At 41.6% G+C, this 18992-nt stretch overlaps 1 protein-coding gene across 10 annotated transcripts in view; it reads left to right on the top strand.

Annotated features, from left to right (window-relative positions):
• LOC140210015 (uncharacterized) overlaps positions 1–18992 on the top strand; it is a 117115-nt gene that overhangs the window by 402 nt on the left and 97721 nt on the right. For 4 of the 10 annotated variants that reach the window (XR_011889127.1, XM_072278752.1, XM_072278745.1 and 1 more), the window contains exon 2: positions 18–272. The exons of 4 other annotated variants lie outside the window; for them this stretch is intronic. The gene's annotated coding sequence lies outside the window, so the exon portion shown is untranslated. Of the gene's footprint in view, positions 1–17; positions 273–665; positions 826–18992 lie in introns of all 10 variants that reach the window. 2 more of the 10 variants (XM_072278751.1, XR_011889126.1) reach the window with 2 other exon arrangements.

Below are 18992 nucleotides of genomic sequence, written 5' to 3' on the forward strand. Positions count from 1 at the left end.
GTTTTTTTTCTCTCTAGCAGAGGCTATAAAGCAGGATTGACGCGTGTCAAGTGGATGTCGTTCTTGCACATCGATTGGGTGCCTAGTTCTTGAGCTGCCGTCTTGGCTTTTGTGTGCGTGTTGTGTGTGTGTGTGTGTGTGTGTGTGTGTATGTTAGAGAGAGAGAGAGAGGAAAAGAGAGGGAGAAACCATCAATTAAAGTGGACCTGCCGAGGCAAACTGGGATCTGGCGCCCAGCAATCGCCCACACAAGAGAGCCGGGGAAAGCAGCGGTGAGTGGGGCACCCCGCATTCAAACGGTTAGGGGAAATGGAGAGAGGGAGAGAGCCCAGGCGCTGTACAAACATAAAGAGGGTGAAAATGGACAGTAAACAACATGCCGGGGGAGGGGAGAAATATTCTTCTATTCGTGCGTAAATATTGTTTAAAAATTGCCATCTTTTGTCTCTGATGACCAGGTTACTTTTAACTGTGGATCTCGTTATGATGCAGATCAACCTGATTTTCTGGATTTTATCTGTGTGTCTCACCTCTAAGATGTAAATTTTATTTGTTGATTTTGACCCAGCTCTGTATTTCTTAAATATTTTTAGCAACGCAGTAACCGGGTGAGCTAATCCGAGCACCGAGGTTTTCTTTATCCTTGTACATTGTGTTTATTGTAGGTCGGAATCGTTTAAATATCCCAGCGTTCGGAGATTTCCATAGACGGTCACCTGTTTTCGTACAGAACATCTCCAAATGTAACATTCCGAATATTGGATCTTAATGCACTGATTTTTAAAGAAGTGTTTTAAATACTACGGAGAGAAAGGAGATGTTAAGGTAGTAGATATGACCAGGAAGTTATTTCGCTCGTAATACCTTAATAATTATATAAAGCGTAAAGGGCAATTCGCGCAGTGTATGCCCCGGTTGTGTCTTCTGTGCGCGATTACAGCTCATACCCTGGAATTAAACAGAGGGAGCGGCGGCTGGTTTATTTCCATGTATTCTCTCTCCTGTAGTACTGGGTGTCAAAACAAAGATGCGGTGTTACTCTGATGTGTGCCGAAGTTACGGCTGATTCCAAAGTCTTCGCTGCAAGTTTACCAACTGTCAGTCTGCCGTTGATTAGCAGCAATTGGAGTCATGTTTTGATATACAGAATCATAAGGAGTTTTAGTATAGAAGATTATTTGGACAAGAGCTGTGCAATTAGTCCCAATCTTCTACTCTGTGCACCTAACTCTGCAATTGGTCATTTTCAAATATTTATGTAATTCCAGATTTATTGCCTTGCATTGGGATTCATTCAGTTACAGCTTCCTACAAGGGGAATGAGGCATCTTCCCACACTGGCCCCTTTCCCAGTTGCCTCTAATCTCCAAACACAAGAGACTCTGTGGATACTGGAAATTCACAGCAACACACACAAAACTGCAGGAGAAAATCAGCAGGTCAGGAAGAAACAGGCTTTTTTGGGGGTCCTTCTTGTGCTCTTCCTCCTTCTCTTTCTTCCATGATCTTCTGTCCTCCATTATCGGGTTACCCCTCCTCCAGCCCTTTACTTCCCCCCTCTCCCTCTCCCAGTTTCACCTATCACCTGCCACCTTGTGCTTCTTCCTGCCCTCCCCCCCACCTTCTTGCTCTGACTTCTCATCAACGTGGACTGTTTATTCATTTCCCTAGATGCTGCCTGAGTTCCTCCAGCATTTTGTGTATTTCGCCTTGGATTTCCAGCATCTGCAGATTTTCTCATGTTTGTGATGTTTTGGGTCGATCTGATGAAGAGTCTTGGCCCGAGACATCAACTACTTATTCCTGTCTATAGATGCTGCCCAACCTGCCGAGTTGCTCCAGCATTTTCTATGTTGTCTCAAATCTCTGAACTTTGCTATTGACCCCCCTGCCTGTGCACGTAGCTGTTGGCCTTTTACTCCATATATATAAATATAACACTATGACTATGTGTCATAGTGTGTGGATGTTTAATATATATTATTAATCTAGGTAAAATATATTATGTATAATTTAAAATAAAAATACTGCAGCAAAACTAAAATAAACAAAACAGAATGTGTGAGACAAACTCAATAGGTCAGGCCACCAAAGATAGGGTCTTCAATCTGAAACTTCAACTGCTTCTCTTTCCACAGATGCTACCTGACCTGCTGAGTTTTCCACTCTTTTCTCTTTTTATTTCAGATTTCTGTCATCTGCAGTTGACTTTATTTGCCACAGAGAAGCATGTGAATGAGCCAAAGAAGCCAATTGTTTGGCTCTAACCCATTATATCCTATTAAACGTGTTACAGTGAGAGGTTAACAGGTACCATCTTTTTTAAAAAAAGAAAGCCTCAGTCATTACTTAATTAATTCTCTAGTCTTTGTTCAGTGTAGAAATTCAGATTCCAGAAGGGTACAGACCTTTGCATGGGGAGAGACAGGCTGCTGAGAGATAGGAGGCAGTATGGGATCCATGTCTTTGTTGAAGTTCGGGCTTCTGCCAGGGATATGGACTTCTGGTGGAATACAGACCGCTGGAGAGGTTTAGGGAAAAGATAGGATATAGGTGACAGAATGGAGACATTTGCATAAACTGTAGCCAATTGGCAATTTCATTGGCTTTGTATCTGTACTCGGCCCAATGACAATAAAGTTGAATCTAATCTAATCTAAATTTATGTGACTTCAGGCATTGGCATGTAAATCTCTGAGTAAATCATGGCTCTCCCCTGAACTGACGCAGACAGAAGTGGCATCCACTATTTTTCATTGACAGTTGACAATGTTCTCCGCTAAGAATCGCAAATGGAAAACTAAAGCTTAAGTTTAGAATATTCAATCATTGGGAAAGCAGTGAACCAAGTCTGATCTCACCCTCACCTAAAGGAGCTTTATCCAGCATGCACAGTGAATGGGAATAAGATCCCGAGCAGATTATTTTCCCTTCACTGGTCCGGAGTGTCTAAATTTAATTGTACCTCTTCCATTTATCACGGAACTGAGATTAGCTGGTTCAATGCAGATTGTCAATGAGGTAAACCTGATGGCCTTGGTGAGATTTTATTGAGAAAACAAAATTGATGAGCTTCTCTTCCCTAATCCCAAATGTAATTTAGTTGGTTTCTTTCCAGTAAGGGAACTGTTTCCCTTACTTTTGATAACATTAGTGAAAGTCACAATTGAAGATTAAAATAAACATTTCCGGGCAGTAATTTAAAAAAACATAATTTAAAATTTATCAAATGTATCTAGGAGCAAGGCTTTTAAAATGCTTTGATCCTAAATGCATTATTCAAAAAACTGTGGTAATAGAAAGCAGCAGAGATTAATGGAATTCAAACATCATATCATGTGTGTAACAACCTCTGGCAAAATGCACCATGTATCTGAATCTCTGTAAATCCTTTCATCAAATGTAGCAATGTAAAAGGAAAGGGAAGCTAACATAAAGGCTTTATATATTTTGAACTGGAATGCAAAACATCCTTGTGCTGTTTTTGTGTGTTTTTGAACCGCAGAAGAAAGTGATGTTTGTGTGTGGAAGACTAGGAAGAGAACAAAAGGAGAAAATGCCTCCTATTGACATCTCATCTTGCTTTCTATGTTGGAGAGGTGTTGTGATTTGTGCATGCTCACCAGATGGTTCCACCGTCAGATTTGAGCTGTAATCAAGGAAATTTGTAATCAGGGGAAAAAAAGAACACTCTCTTAACAGTAAAAAAATAGTTTGAGTAACAGAAGCATTCAATTGTGAAGCTAAGTATGTTTTATGTATTTTTATATTTACTTAAGGTAAATATCTGCTGATAAGCTATTCAGCTAAGTGTAGCCTCTCATATAACAAAAGCTGAAACTGAATTCTAACCATTGTGACTTAATTGGTCACTGATTAACAAAGGCCTTTTTTTAGCATTTAAAACCTGCTAATCCTACCACATCTCAGTCCCGATGTTGTTAAAACGAAAGAAAATGCTGATCCTGTAGAACGGGTCATGCAGCATCTGTAGAGGGAAAAACAAGAATTAACATTTCAAATGGTAGATCATTCATGAACATTATTAACTCTGAAGAGGCAGAGCAGTGGAATGGGCGATAATGCTATCGACACCCACACTCCAAAATCAAATACTTGAAAATTGTGCAAGTAATTGAATTCTGTGCAGCTTGGCTCACATTCAGGCTCAGGTTAGCTTTTTGCAGTTGCTCTTTTACTTGAATCAGATTTTCGAGATATTAAGTGACAATCCTTGAAGAGGCCCCTATCACAATAGGCAGTTATTGCTCTCTCGGTTATTGGAGACAAGACATGTGAGTGAAGGCAGATCAAGAAGGTGAAATTTAATTGCTTTAAACTGTTTGGTAGACTGGATGGCAACATCATGTCCTTATTCCATTCACAAGCATGTAACTAGTACTGTCAATGGTCTCAAAGCTGCTGGCACATCTGCTATATGTATATACCATTTCTCTGTCTATGTTACAAAGTTGATTGACCTGAAGTATTTGTGTTTACATTTTTTTGACAGTGTAGATCTGAATTTGCAGCTTAGTGGCTGAGCTGGGGAAAATGAAGTCTTATATTCTGATAGGGAAATAGAGCTTGTATATCCACAGCACAATTCATTGACAGTAAATATCTAATCCAAGCAAGCTGAAGATCTTACAGACTTTGTGTGGAAATATTAAAGAAACAAAGTTCTTTCCAAGACGTTCGAAGAAAATCTGAGCTCATCATATTGAGCTGGTTGCTCGCACAAACTGTGTATACTCTACTGCATCTGAAGTCTTCCTTCTTCCAGAGCTTGTTCTGATAGTGCCTCTGAAGCAAGCTAACAAAGTTCCAAGAGTATGCAGAGAGACTTATACCCCACATTAAGCATCATTCACGAAGTCTTGATTTGCCAATTTCTCATATCTCAGAAAGCATTAGAATCTGAAAAAAATTAATAAGATCATGGTTGATGAGTGATCTAATGCCAGAACCTTTGTAAATATGTCTATTTAAACTTAAATGTATCTGTAATACCTTTCTGGATTACTGGAAGAATAAGAAAATACCACGACTCTGTTTTAGATAGGGATGCCCTTATTTTAAAACAGTGTTAGATCTAGCCTCTCCTAATTTTTTCATCTATCCTGTCAGCAAAATTGTTCATTATCCTATACATTTCACTTGTATTGCCACTAAGTCTTTTAAGCTCCACTGGATATACTGTAAGCACAGCGTACCTAAACTTTCTTCATAAGAAAATTTGTTATTCCAGGCATTAATCAAGCAAACCTTGTCTTAAAAGTTTCCAACATATTTAACATCCTTAAGTAAGGGAATCAATACTAGACACAACACTCTTGATGTGGTTTCACCAGTGCCCTGTAGAAATGAAACATAAGCTTCTTACTTCTGTATTCAATTCAATTGCAATTAACAGTAACACTGTTGACTTTCCCACTTACTTTATTTTTTATTTTATTTATTGGGATACAGTGTGGAATAGGCCCTTGCGACCCTTTGCGCCGCACCACCCAGCAATCCCCCGATTTAATCCTAGCCTAATCACAGGACAATTTACAGTGTCCAATTAACCAGTATGTCTTTGGACTGTGGGAGGAAACTGGAGCACCCAGAGGAAACCCACACATTCACAGGAAGAATGCACAAATTCTTTACAGGCAGTGGCAGGAATTGAACCCGGGTCGCCTGCTAACCACTAGGCTACTACGCCGCCCTGGTTGTACTTGCATCTTAGCTTTATGTCAAATATGCACTAGGACACTCAGATCCCTCTGCATTTCAGAGCTCTTGCTATCTCTCACCGTTTAGAAATAGACTTCACTTTTCCCTGCCAAAATGGACAGTTTCACGTTTCCCCATGTTATACCCCACTTGCCGGACCCACTCAGATAACCTATCCATATCCCCCTGCAGCGATAGTACGTCCTCATCATCAATGGCATGACTTCATCTTTTTACAATTTGAATAAATGAGATGGTTTTACAGTTTAAATATATGACATAGCACCAGCGGTGAGGACCAAGAAAGTATGGTCAAGGGAGTCAGAGAAGCACATACGGAGCTGTTCTGAGTGAATATTCAGGGATTTACCTTTGAGTCTGAATGAATACACCACAGTTGTCACTGACTTCATCAAGACCTGTGTGGATGAGAATGTGCCTTCCAGAACATACCAGACATACCCAAACTAAAAGCCGTGCATGAACCAGGAGAGTCATAGACTGCTGAGGGCTCAATCTGTGGTATTCAAGAGCAGTCCAAGTACGACCTATTTTAAGGGTGAGAAAGCAATTCCGATTGAGGTTGGAGATGGAACCGGGTGCACGTCAGCCCTGGCAGGGTTTGCAGGCTATTACTTCCTACAAAGTGTAACCCAACATCATGAATGGCTATGATGTTTTACTCCCAGGTGAACTCAATGCTTTTTATGCATGCTTTGAAAGGGAGGATGAAACTACAGTTGTGTGAATCCCTGCAGTATCTGGTGACACTGTGATCTCTGACTTGGAGGCTGAAGTCAGAGAACCTTTCAAGAGGGTGACCCTTACTAGGCGTCAGGCACTGATGGTGCAGGTGGTAGAACACTGAAAACCTGTGCCAACCAACTGGCGGAGTGTTCAAGGGCATTTTCGATCTCCCACCTGCTTCAAAAGGGCAAGAAACACACCAGTGCCTAAGAAGAGCAGCATGAGCTGCCTCAATGACTGTCGACTACTGGCACCCACATCTACTGTGATGAAATTCTTTGAGACGTTGGTCATGGCCAGAATTAACTCCTGCCTCAGGAAGGACCCAGATCCACTGCAGTTTGCTTGTCGCCACAATAGGTCTACTGCAGACGCAATCTCATTGGCTCTTGACTTGGCTTTGAATCACCTGGACAATAGGAATACCTATGTCAGCCTGCTGTTTATTGACTACAGCTCAGCATTCAACAGAATCATACCCTCAGTTCTAATGAACAAGCTCCAAAACCAAGGTCTCTGTACCTCCCTCTGCAGCTGAATCCTTGACTTCCTTACCTGGACACCACAGTCTGTGTGGATCAGAAACAACATCTTCTCCTCGTTGACATTCAACACTTGTGCACCCCAAGGATGTGTGGTTAGCCCGTTCCTCCACTCTCTCTACACCCACAACTGTGTAGCCAGGCCCAGCTCAAACGCCATCCATAAATTTGCCAATGGCACAACTATGGTTGGCAGAATTTCAGATGGCGATGAGAAAACACTCACCAGTCCTCTTCAAGGGATGAGAAGTGGAAAGGATGAGCAGCTTCAAGGTCCTGGGTGTCAGCATCTCTGGGGATCTAATCCTGGGCCCAACATATTGATGATTACAAAGAAGGCACAACAGAGTTACATTTCATTAGGGCGTTGAGGATAACTAGTATGTCACGAAAGACACTCGCAAAAGAAGTCTGGTATGGAAGGGCCACTGCTCAGGATCGGAAAAATCTGCAGAAGGTTGTAGACTCATCCACCTCCATCATGGGCACTAGACTCCCCAGCATCCAGGACACCTTCAAAAGGTTTTGCCTCAAAATGGGAGGGTCCATCATTAAGAACCCCATCACCCAAAACATGCCTTCCTCTCATTGCAGCCATCAAGGAGGAGGTACAGGAGCCTGAAGAAACACACACTTCAGGAACAGCTTCTTCCCTTCCACCATCAGATTTCTGTATGGACATTGACCCCATGAATTCTACCTCAGTATTTTTCCCTCTCTTTTTGCACTACATTAATTTGATTTTTTTGAACTATATACTGTACTTCGTTTTGTAATTTGTAGTTTTTAATATCCTGTATTGCAATATACTGCTGCCGCAAAACAACAAATTCCCTGACATATGCCAGTGATATTAAATCTAATTCTGATTCAGCTTGCTAAACTTGCTGATGAGGCAAACTTCCTACCTACCTCGGCATCATCAGCAAATTTCGTACCATGTCATTTATAAAAATTGTAAAAATGATGAAGTCCCACCGTTGATCTCTGCAGCAAGGTTTGTAACATCTGCCATCTGTATAATGATACTCTTTGGAACTAAATCTCTATAAAAGTTGTAAAGAGTAAGGGATGCAAACCGAGCCTTGGGAACATCACTGCAATCCCAGTTCATTTGAAACTCCTTTATCCATGACCACGTTTTTCCCTGTCACTGAAAAATTTATTTATCACCTTAACAACAACCTAGTAGTGAATAGTGCAATCACTTGGTCGAGTATGATGTTCTCCTAAGGGGTTGTCTATTAGTGGGTCTTCAGGTGGCTGTAGAGGCTGATCCGGGATCCACATATTCTGGTGCAGGGTTCGCAAGTGCAAGTGATGGCTGGGGTTTGTGATTGGATCCATCGGTTGTTCAGTCTCTCCTTTCGCAGCTACGGCACAGCAATCAGAGCTGATCACAAACAATGGATTTTTAAAAATAGTCCTTGTTGTAATATAGAAATTAAACATAGCAATGTATGCACAGCAAGATGCCATAAATAATCGATGATCAGTTTTAGTCATGTTCAACGAGGGATACGTATCAGACTTGGAAATACTTTCTCTGCTCCTCTTTGAAATCATGTCATAGAACGTTTTCATTACCTTAAGAGAAAGGAGTGGTCTTTAGCTGAATATTTTATTCAAAAGGCAGCTTCAACAACAAAGCAGCTCTCGAGCACTCCCTCAGACTTGAATGCCAGCCTAGATTTTTGTGCCAAGTCACTGTAAGGGGACTTAACCCTCTTTCACCTATTATAACTTTTTTTTCTCTCGTACAGGCACAATGTATCTTTTCCCCATTGCGGTCTTTTCTCTTCAAAGATTTATGACCAAAATTCACCTATGCTCACTCTTTTCTGAATGCCTTTCATTGCTGTTACTTCTTCATCCTGATATCGCTTTTCCTGTCTAACTGTGTTGCGCCACTTCGTAAGTTCATTAGCTCTTCCTTTGTTGAGCATTTTTACCATCGATATTTCCTGTTGTAACTATTAAAAACTAGGTTACGTCGTGGGCACTGTTAGCCAGACAATCTCCTATTGTAACAGGATCCGTCTGTCAATTCTCAGAACTAGATCCAACGCAGCTTCTTTTCTTGTTTGACTGTAGACATGTAACAAAAAGATTCACTGTTACAAATTTCCTCCTGACTCAAGCTCCGTATTTCCCATTGTCTGTGTTACAATACTTAATCTTGGTTGTGTAGTGTTAAAATTTACCAATAAACAGTATTACATCATCTATTTCTGCATTAGGAACTCCGCATATAAAAAATTCCCAACAATCTAATGGCTCTCCACTTTTCCTCAATTTAAGCTAAATGAGAGCTAGTGTATTTTTTTTATTAGAACACTACCACCTTTCCTTGTTAATATTACCACACCCACTCTTCCTTTTCCATAATTCCTAAATACCTGGTAGCAAGATTTATAGAGAACTCATAACAGCAATATCTCTAATAATGCAATTATGTCATAGCTCCATGTGATAATTAGTGTCTGCGACTAGTGACATTTATAACATCATAAATATTAACATACATAAAATGTAATACTTTCTTTGTGAATTGTGCCATTTTTCTCAACTCTAGTCCCTTCAGTTTTTGAGAACGTTACAATCTTATTGTTTATATAGTCAGTGGCCACTTTATTAGGTGCTTCCTGTACCTAATAAAGAGACCACTGAATGTATGTTCATGGTCTTCTGTTGCTGCAGCCCATTCACTTCAAAGTTCAATGTGTTGTGCATTCAGAGTTGCTCTTCAGCACGCCACTATTGTAATGTGTGGTTCTTGAGTTACTGTCACCTTTCTGTCAGTTTAAACCAGTCTGGCCAATTTTCCTCTGACCTCTCTCATTAACAAGCCATTTTCGCCCACTAAACTGCTGCTCACTGGATTTTTTTTTTGCTTTTCGCACCATTCTCTGTAAACTCTAAAGACTGATGTGTGTGAAGATCCCAGCTTCTGAGATACTCAAACCACCCCATCTGACACCAACAATCATTCTATGGTCAAAGTCACTGAGATCACATTTCTTCCCCATTCTAATGTTTGGTCTGAAGAACAACTGAACCTCTTGACCATGTGTACATGCTTTTATGCACCGAGTTGCTGCCACATGATTGGTTGATTAGATATTTGCATTAATAAGCTGGTGTACAGGTGTACCTAATAAAGTGGTCACTGAGTGTATTTCACAAACTCTGATGCCATTTCTATTTTATTTTGATTTTGATTCTTTTGCCTTCTCTGCTTCATAATTTAATACAAAACATACTATAAAAACAATCACAAATGACCAGATTTTTAAAAAATCAGGAATACAAACTTATTAAATTGACATTCTGTGTATTATTTTGTGAGATGTGAACAGGTATGTGGACTCTGAGTGAATGGGGGGGGGATGGGTCTCAAAATGCTCTCAGCAAGTGATGTTTGAAGATCATGATGACTGTTCTCATGTCTCACAGCCCACCTTGCAACCAAGGCACCCATCAATCTACCATGGTTTTTAGTTACCTGAATAAATCAGTATGTCTGAAGATGAGGATCTCAAATCCTAAAAGAAATGACGTCCCCCACCCGTTTTCTTCTGTTACATTGACTACCTAAGCAGATATGACAAGATACTGAAGAGGTGTTGCCAACATTGTCTCTGAAAACATCTTCAAATCTGCAGGCAAGTCAAGCAAACATCATCCCTCCACAGATCAACATCCCCCAGCCCTATCAGCTCTGAACAGCAAAGCACCTCACACGTATGTCTGGTGTCGGACTCCCAAATCAGACATTCTGCTTCAAGCTCCATCAAAGGAAGAGATTACCAAGTGGGCAAAAGAAAAACAATGCAAACATGTTCCCAAAGCCTCCTTATAACATAGCTCCGGTGAAATGATATTGTATCTGTAAGTAGGATGCCGTGCACAATTCTGATTTGATGTAGACAGACGTGAGAAGCGAGGAACATCTGGAGAAATTTCTGAAATGTCTGGTTCGCTGCCACTGCTACTGTGCGATCGAGAATCTCCGGAGGGAAGGCCCCAAAATGCCCGGCTTTGCCTGCTGCTGGCGACTGAGGCTGAGGTTGAAGCATTTGGCAGAGATGGTGCTCGGTACTTGGTGTCGGAGGGCTGATCAGAGCTCGAAGTTTTCGGACGACTCAAGAGTCGGTCTGTGGTCGGGCGTGGCAGGGAGAGTTTTCTTCCTTCTCCCGTCTGCATGAGATGTGGGACTTTCGAGAGACTTTGAATTTTTTTACTGCGCCATGGCCTGTTCTTCATCAAGTTACAGTATTGTTGCACTGTTGTAACTATATGTTATAATTATGTGGCTTTTGTTAGTTTTTCAGTCTTGGTCTGTCCTGTGTTTCTGTGATATCACACCGAAGGAATATTGCATCATTCCTTAATGCATGCATTACTAAATGACAATAAAAGAGGACTGCGTGTTCTCATAATCTAATCTAATCTAATAACGTATCCATGGGTCTGTGGAAACCCTGGCCTATGATGACTCACAATGGAAAGGACCATTCATAAACATGCCTCTTTGTTGAAAATATGTCAAATTCTAGCATAAATAATAGAAGGAACATGGAATCTACCCATCTGCTCTACCAAGCAGGTCTTGTCCCAAGTGCGTAGCAGAACCTACAAAACTGGACTCGGAGAAAGCCATCCTCAACCCCCAGGGCTTAGCTAAGAAGAAGATAAAGGAGATACCTTTTTGTAATTAGTAGCATTCAAATGCATAAATAACATTGATTAATTAGAGAGATTAGCTGGCTCTTAAACATGCACAGTGATGGACAATTAGAAGGCTTCTGCCAGTTGGAACATAATTGAAAGATTTCCAATTGCATAAGAACAGGGAAGAAAAACTTCATGTGAGTTTTCATGTTACTCTGAATCCAGAATCTTTTACCTTAGCCAATATTTCTATTGTAGTATTAGAGTCTTATGCAGCACCTTTTGTAAATCCAGAAAATTACAAAATGCACTATAATTAATAAGGTAATTATAGACCTAGCAGTGCAGATAACATGTTACCCATAGCATTAACACAAATCATAATGACCAGATAATCTTGTTGTCTATGGAGGGAAAACTATTCCCCAGGACCTTTGGGAAAACTCCATCTTTTCTCTAAGCAAGGTCACACAATCTTCCAAGTGTTACTAAGAAAGCAGACAAGATTTGGGTTTAATGTCGAAATAAAACCTCCAACCGTGCAGGACCTTTAGTACTGTACTCAGTGTTGGTCTTGGTTTGGGCGGACTGAAATGTCAGGGTGTTTCCAACTGGGCCAATATACACCCAGTGACCACTTTATTTGGTACCTGTACGCCTGCTCATTAATACAAATATCCAATCAGCCAATCATGGGCCAGCAACTCAATGCATAAGAGCATGCAGACATAGTCAAAAGGTTCAGACCAAACATCAGAATGGGGAAGAAATGGAATCTAAGTGACTTTGACTGTGGAATGATTGTTGGTGCCAGATGGGTGGGTTTGAGTATCTCAGAAACTGCTGATCCCCTAGGATTTTCATGCACAACAGTCTCTACAGTTTAAAGATGAATGGTATGAAAAGCAAAAAAAAAAACATGCAGTGAGCAGTAGCTTTTTGGAAAAGTGCCTTGTTAATGACAGAGTTCAAGGCATGATGTCCAGACTGGTTCAAGCTGACAGGAAGGCAACAGTAATTCAAATAACCACACGTTACAACAATATGTGTGCAGAAAAGCATCTGTGAACACACAGCACGTCGAACCTGAAACGGATGGGCTACAGCAGCAGAAGACCATGGACGTTAGCTCAGCAGCCATATTACTAGGTACAGGAGCTACCTTATAAAGTGGCCACTGAGAGTAGATATCACACAAGAAGATGAGTGACTGCTACTGAGTAACAAATTCACACCTGAATTAATAGCTCAGTCACAATACCGCCATAAAGCTTTGATTCGATAATGAAGCCGCATCACCTAGTCTGTTCTACAGTAACATCTGCAACAATATAATTCTGCACTGGATCTTGGCTTAATGCAGAGAGGCCACCAGTCTTATAGTCACACCATCTTTATCAGTTGGCACTGTACATTTATCCAAATGAAAGCCGCAGCAAAACATTTTGCCTCTTGTTAACCCTGTGACAGGAGAATCATAGCTCACCGTGGCTCTTGATGGTATTGTACCTACCAATCCATTTTAGCCATCTGTTTTATATCATGGCGCAATGGCTGGGAGGAAGGTAATCAGGTCAAATCATGTCATGAGTTCTAAAGTCTCCTTACTAATTGACAGAAAACCAAAGTGGTACACCATTTGAGGATAGGACAGGTGGAGATTCGAGGATAGGAAAGTTGGAGAGTGGTATGTGCCAAACATAGGAAAATGGGACCAGTTCACGTAGGCAACTTCTTCAGTTTGGAACATGGGAGATTCTGCAGATGCTGGAAAGCTCAAGCAACACATAGAAAGTGCTGGAGGAATTCAGCAAGTCTGGCAGCAGCTCTGCCCTGCTTTCCAGTCCTGAAGAAGGGGATCTCAGCCTGAAACGTCAACTGTTTATTTCCCTCCATAAATGCTGAATTTCTCTGGCATTTTGTGCGTATTGGTCAGAATGGACAAGTTAGTTCAAAAGGCCTGCTCCCAGCAGTTTAACTCAAGGACTCGAAAACGGAACCAAGATAGAACAACTGATGGAGACACTAGTGAGTTTGTAGCATCTCTTAGAAATCTTGAGAGAAACCGCTCAGAAAGTAAGTTTGATAAATGTGTTCCTAAATTAATAGACTAGATGCACTTCATATTGGAAGTAAGTGTAGTTAAATGCAAGGTATAAATAGAATACATGATGGGGTGCATGCTATATTTAACCAATGACCTACAAATCTGACAGATGATTAAGGGATCCTGTGACTTATGAGATCAGCCACCCAGTAATAGTTAAATAGTGTTTCATACATTCCCATTAGCTATTCACTCAATTTAACAGAGAAGATCATTTATTAAGCTACTTAATTAGTTCAAATATTTTGTCTGCAGTAGTCCATTGAGATGTCAATGTCAAACTATTCTGTTCCCAAGTGACCATACATTAGTAACACCTACACACGAGGAATACTACACTGAGTGGCCACTTTATTAGGTACACCTGTATACCTGCTCGTTAGCGTAAATATCTAATCAGTCGACCATGTGGCAGAAACTCAGTTAATAAAAGCATACAGACATGGTCAAAAGGCTCAGTTGTTGTTCAGACCAAACATCAGAATGGGAAAGAAATGTGATGTAAGTGAATTTGACCATAGAATGATTGTTTGTCCAGATGGGGTAGTTTGAGTACCTCAGGAACTGCTGATCTCCTGGGACTTTCACACACAACAGTCTCTGGACTTTTACAGAGAATGGTGTGAAAATAAAACAAACACCCAGTGGGCAGCAGTTCGATGGGTGAAAGCGCCTCGTTAATGAGAGAAGTCAGCAGACAGTGGCCAAAATGGTTCAAGCTGACTGGAAGGCAACAGTAACTCAGATAACTACACACTACAATAGTGGTGTGCAGAAGAGCATGTCAGAATGCACGACACGTTAAACTTTGAAGTTGATGGGCGACAGTGGCAGAAGACCATGAACATACACTCAGTGACCACTTTATTAGGTACCTACAGTAGGTATCTAATAAAGTGGCCACTGAGTGTGTATTTATCATTCAGGTATCAGTGAGGCATAATAGTGCTGACATGGAAATGATGGGACGATGTGCCTACCAAACCATAAGAGGTAGAAGATGGCTTTATGGGATTTGTATTTTGGGATTGCTAACCTCAGTCATAATCCATATGACGAGACTGTCATCACTGTTTGTGGTAATGTGAGCAACTGATGGTGATGGATTGTGGACAAAGATGTTGCTATGGTATTAAAACACAAATATGTTATCCAGACCTTGAGGCAACAGTGGGAATTAATGAAACGCGCCCAAACTCTAGTGCAGGGCAATTGCACACTGACCTCTGAGAATTATGTACAAATTAAGTCCACACAAAAGAGATGAAAGCCTGCATGAGTTCAATTTGTACATCGTTCTCAGAGTCTCTTTGTAACAGGAGATTTGAGAGAGGCTGTGTGCCTTTTCACATCTGGGGTGTGGATCGGACTGCTTCCTGCCTGTAAATAGGTACCAGTTTATCCTTTCATTTGTAAGACCCGGGGCTAAGTGCAGTTCATTGCACTTTCATCTCTGGGCCTGGTTTGAAATATTGTGGACGTCGGGACAAAGCTTTTAAGGTAATTGGCATAATTAGTTTCATAAGCCTTTCCGAACTTTCAGGCCACACAGTGACAACTTTCCTTTGTATCTCTTCTTAAATTATCCCTCTTGTTTTAATCATGAGAACAGGCCATTTTGTCTATTGCGTCCAGTTGCTTGAAAGAACTGACCGGCCAATTCCACCTCACCGTTTTTTATCCCCTAGCTCAGAACTTATCTTCACATTTAATCATAGAGCTGTACAGCACCAGAAAGCATCCTTTAGGGCCAAACTCATCCCATGTACAGTGCTGTGCAAAAGTCTTAGGCACATATTTATCACTGGGGTGCCTAAGACTTTTGCATCGTATTGCATACATGGTGCGGAGAGTGAGTTTGTAAATCTGTTGGGAGCAACAAATGTTGGGAATGGTGAGGGTGGAGTACCTCGGGAAGGGTGTGGGACAGGTGGCAGAGAAGGAATACCAGGGAGGTGAGGTGGCGTGGGTGCAGACATATCCAGCTTTGAAACACCAGTCAAAGTCCTTTGATTCCAATCAATTGGTTTATTGATAATTTCAGAATGTCTCTCTGGTGCTTCCTGCTCCCTCCCCTCTCCCTTCCTTTTTTCCCAACCATGATTCCTCTCACTCTGCCCCTTCCCACTCTCAGCCCACAGTAGAGACCCATATCAGAATCAGGTTTATCGTCAGTCACGTATGTCATGAAATTTGTTTTCTTTTTGCAACTACCATGCATTACATAAAATTACTACAGTACTGTGCAAATGTCTTAGGCACCCTGGAGATATATATCCTCCAACTACCTCAGCCTGAAGTCTTGTAGACCCAGGGCACCCTAGTTATTTATGTGCCTAAGACGTTTGCATAGTACTGTATATCCAATGCCTCTTAAAGTTCACATGAATTGAAATTATTGTGCATGTGTCAGTCAGTTTGTTTTCTTTAATAGACCTTAGTGATCTACATGTACTGAGACCCATCCATTTCCTCATTAAGATTATTATTTAATGAGTACGAGAACTTAAGGAGTGGTCACAGGGGCAGGTCATTCAGATTCAGATTTGTTTATTTATCACACGTACACTGAAACATGCAGTGAAATGCATTGTTTGCATCAACAACCAGCACAACCCAAAGATGTACTGGGAGCAGCCTGCAAGTGTTGCCACACATTCCAGCGCCAACATAGCTTGGCAGAACAACACAGAACAGAGCAAGCAACAAAACAACAGCAAAATGAGTCCCTTTCCTCCCGAAACACACGCACCCACATACAGCCCTACAAACCCAGGATAGATCCCAGGGTCTCCAAAGGGAGGTGCGGACAACAGACCTCCAACTACCTCAGCTTGAAGTCTTGTAAACCCAGGGCACCCTCCATCAGGCTTCAACTTCCAGACTTCTGATCGACCCTTGACCTTCGACTTCGGTATTGAGCGAAGATTTTTGAATATGAAGCAAGTCCCTTGTTACTGTTCTATATTCAAAAAGGAAATGACTGATCTACTAATTCAACATCATTCTCCTGCCTGTCACCATACTAGACCATAAGACATAGGAGCACAATTCGACCATTCAGCCCATGGAGTCTGGTCCACCATTCCATCATGGCTGACCCTGGATCCCACTCAACCCCATACACCTGCCTTCTCACCTTATCCTTTGATGCCCTGACCGATCGGAAACAATCAACTTCCGCCTTAAATAAACCCACGGACCTGGCCTCCACCGTAGTCTGTGGCAGAGCATTTCATAGGTTCACTACTCCTTGTTAAAAAAATAGGAATGTTGAGAATCGTGAGGGTAGAGTACCGCGGGAGGGATGTGGGACAGGTGGCTGAGAAGGAATGCTAGGGAGGGGAGGAAATATAAGAAACATCCTAGCCACATCCACCCTAATTTTCCTTTCAATATTTGGTAAGTTTCATTGCAATCCCCCTGCATGTGTACAGCCCAAAGCTACCAAACGCTCCTCATATATTAACCCCTTCATTCCCAGAATTATGCTTCTGAACCTCCTCTGGACTCTTTCCAATAACACAGCACATCCTTTCTGAGATACGGGGCCCAAAACCGTTGACAATATTCTGTGTGGCCTGACTAGCATCTTGCAGCCTTGCTTTTATATTCAATTCCCTGTGAAATAAATACCAATATTGCATTTGCCTTCTTTACCACAGACTCAACCTGCCAATAACCTTCTGGGAGTCTTGCACGAGGACTCCCAAGTCCCTCTGTATTTCTGATGTTTGAACTTTCTCCCCATTTAGATAATAGTCTGCGCTATCATTCATTTTACCAAAATGCATTATCATACATTTCCCAACACTGTATTCCATCTGCCACTTTTTTGCCCATTCATCCAATTTGTCTAAGTCTTGCTGTAATCACATTGCTTCCTCAGCACTACCTGTCCCTCCACCGATCTTTGTATCATTCACAAACTTTGCCACAAAGCCATCAATTACATTATCCAAATCATTGACAAACAGTGTGAAAATTAGCGGTCCCAATACTAACCCCTGAGGAACACCACTAGTCACTGGCAGCCACAAGGCCCCCTTTACTCCCACTTGCTGCCTCCTGCTTCTCAGCCATTCTTCTATCCATGCCAGTATTTTGATTCTTTTTAATATCTATCACGCAGAGTCTGGAATGTAATTGATGAATGAGCTTCACAGCCTCCCTTAGATATAAGATTCCAAAGATCCATCATTCACTGAAGAAATTTTCCCCTTACTTTAACAACTAGTTCTAGACTTCTTGGCCAAGGAAACACCTCCATATTTACCTTGTTGAACCTTCTTAGAATTTTGTGCATTTGAATTAGGTCATTTTTAATTTTACTAAACTCTAAAGTGGGTGGTGGGGTTGAGATACATCTCAACCTTCCCTCCTTCCTTCCTTCCTTCTGCTAGCCTGTAGGTCACCTTTGGGCAATGTATAGCACCTGCTTGGCCTCCCCCCCCCACCCCGAACCCCAATCAGGGTCACATGAAGTCATGTGAGCAGGTGGTGGTGGTGGATAGTCGTACGAGTAGCTGGTGCAGGGAGATTAGCGAGGGCTACTGAGGTGACTTTAAACTAGAATGGTTGGGGGGTGGGAATCAAATTAAAGAGGCTAGGCGAGAGGAGGTTAGTTCACAACAGGGAGATGGGAACCAGTGCAGAGAGACAGAGGGGTGTAAAGTGAGGGTAGAAGCAAAAAGTAGTAAGGAGAAAAGTAAAAGTGGCAGGCCGACAAATCCAGGGCAAGCATCAAAAAGGGCCACTTTGCAACATAATTGTATAAGGGCTAAGAGAGTTGTAAAAGAGCGCCTGAAGGCTTTGTGTGTCAATGCCAGGAGCATTCGTAACAAGGTGGATGAATTGAAAGTGCAGATTGTTATTAATGATTATGATATAGTTGGGATCACAGAGACATGGCTCCAGGGTGACCAAGGATGGGAGCTCAACGTTCAGGGATATTCAATATTCAGGGGGGATAGACATGAAAGAAAAGGAGGTGGGGTGGTGTTGCTGGTTAAAGAGGAGATTAACGCAATAGAAAGGAAGGACATAAGCCGGGAAGATGTGGAATCGATATGGGTAGAGCTGCATAACGCTAAGGGGCAGAAAACGCTGGTGGGAGTTGTGTACAGGCCACCTAACGGCAGTAGTGAGGTCGGGGATGGTATTAAACAGGAAATTAGAAATGTGTGCAATAAAGGAACAGC

The sequence above is a fragment of the Mobula birostris genome, chromosome 14 (genome assembly GCF_030028105.1).
Source record: "Mobula birostris isolate sMobBir1 chromosome 14, sMobBir1.hap1, whole genome shotgun sequence".
In the NCBI taxonomy this organism is placed as follows: domain Eukaryota; kingdom Metazoa; phylum Chordata; class Chondrichthyes; order Myliobatiformes; family Myliobatidae; genus Mobula; species Mobula birostris.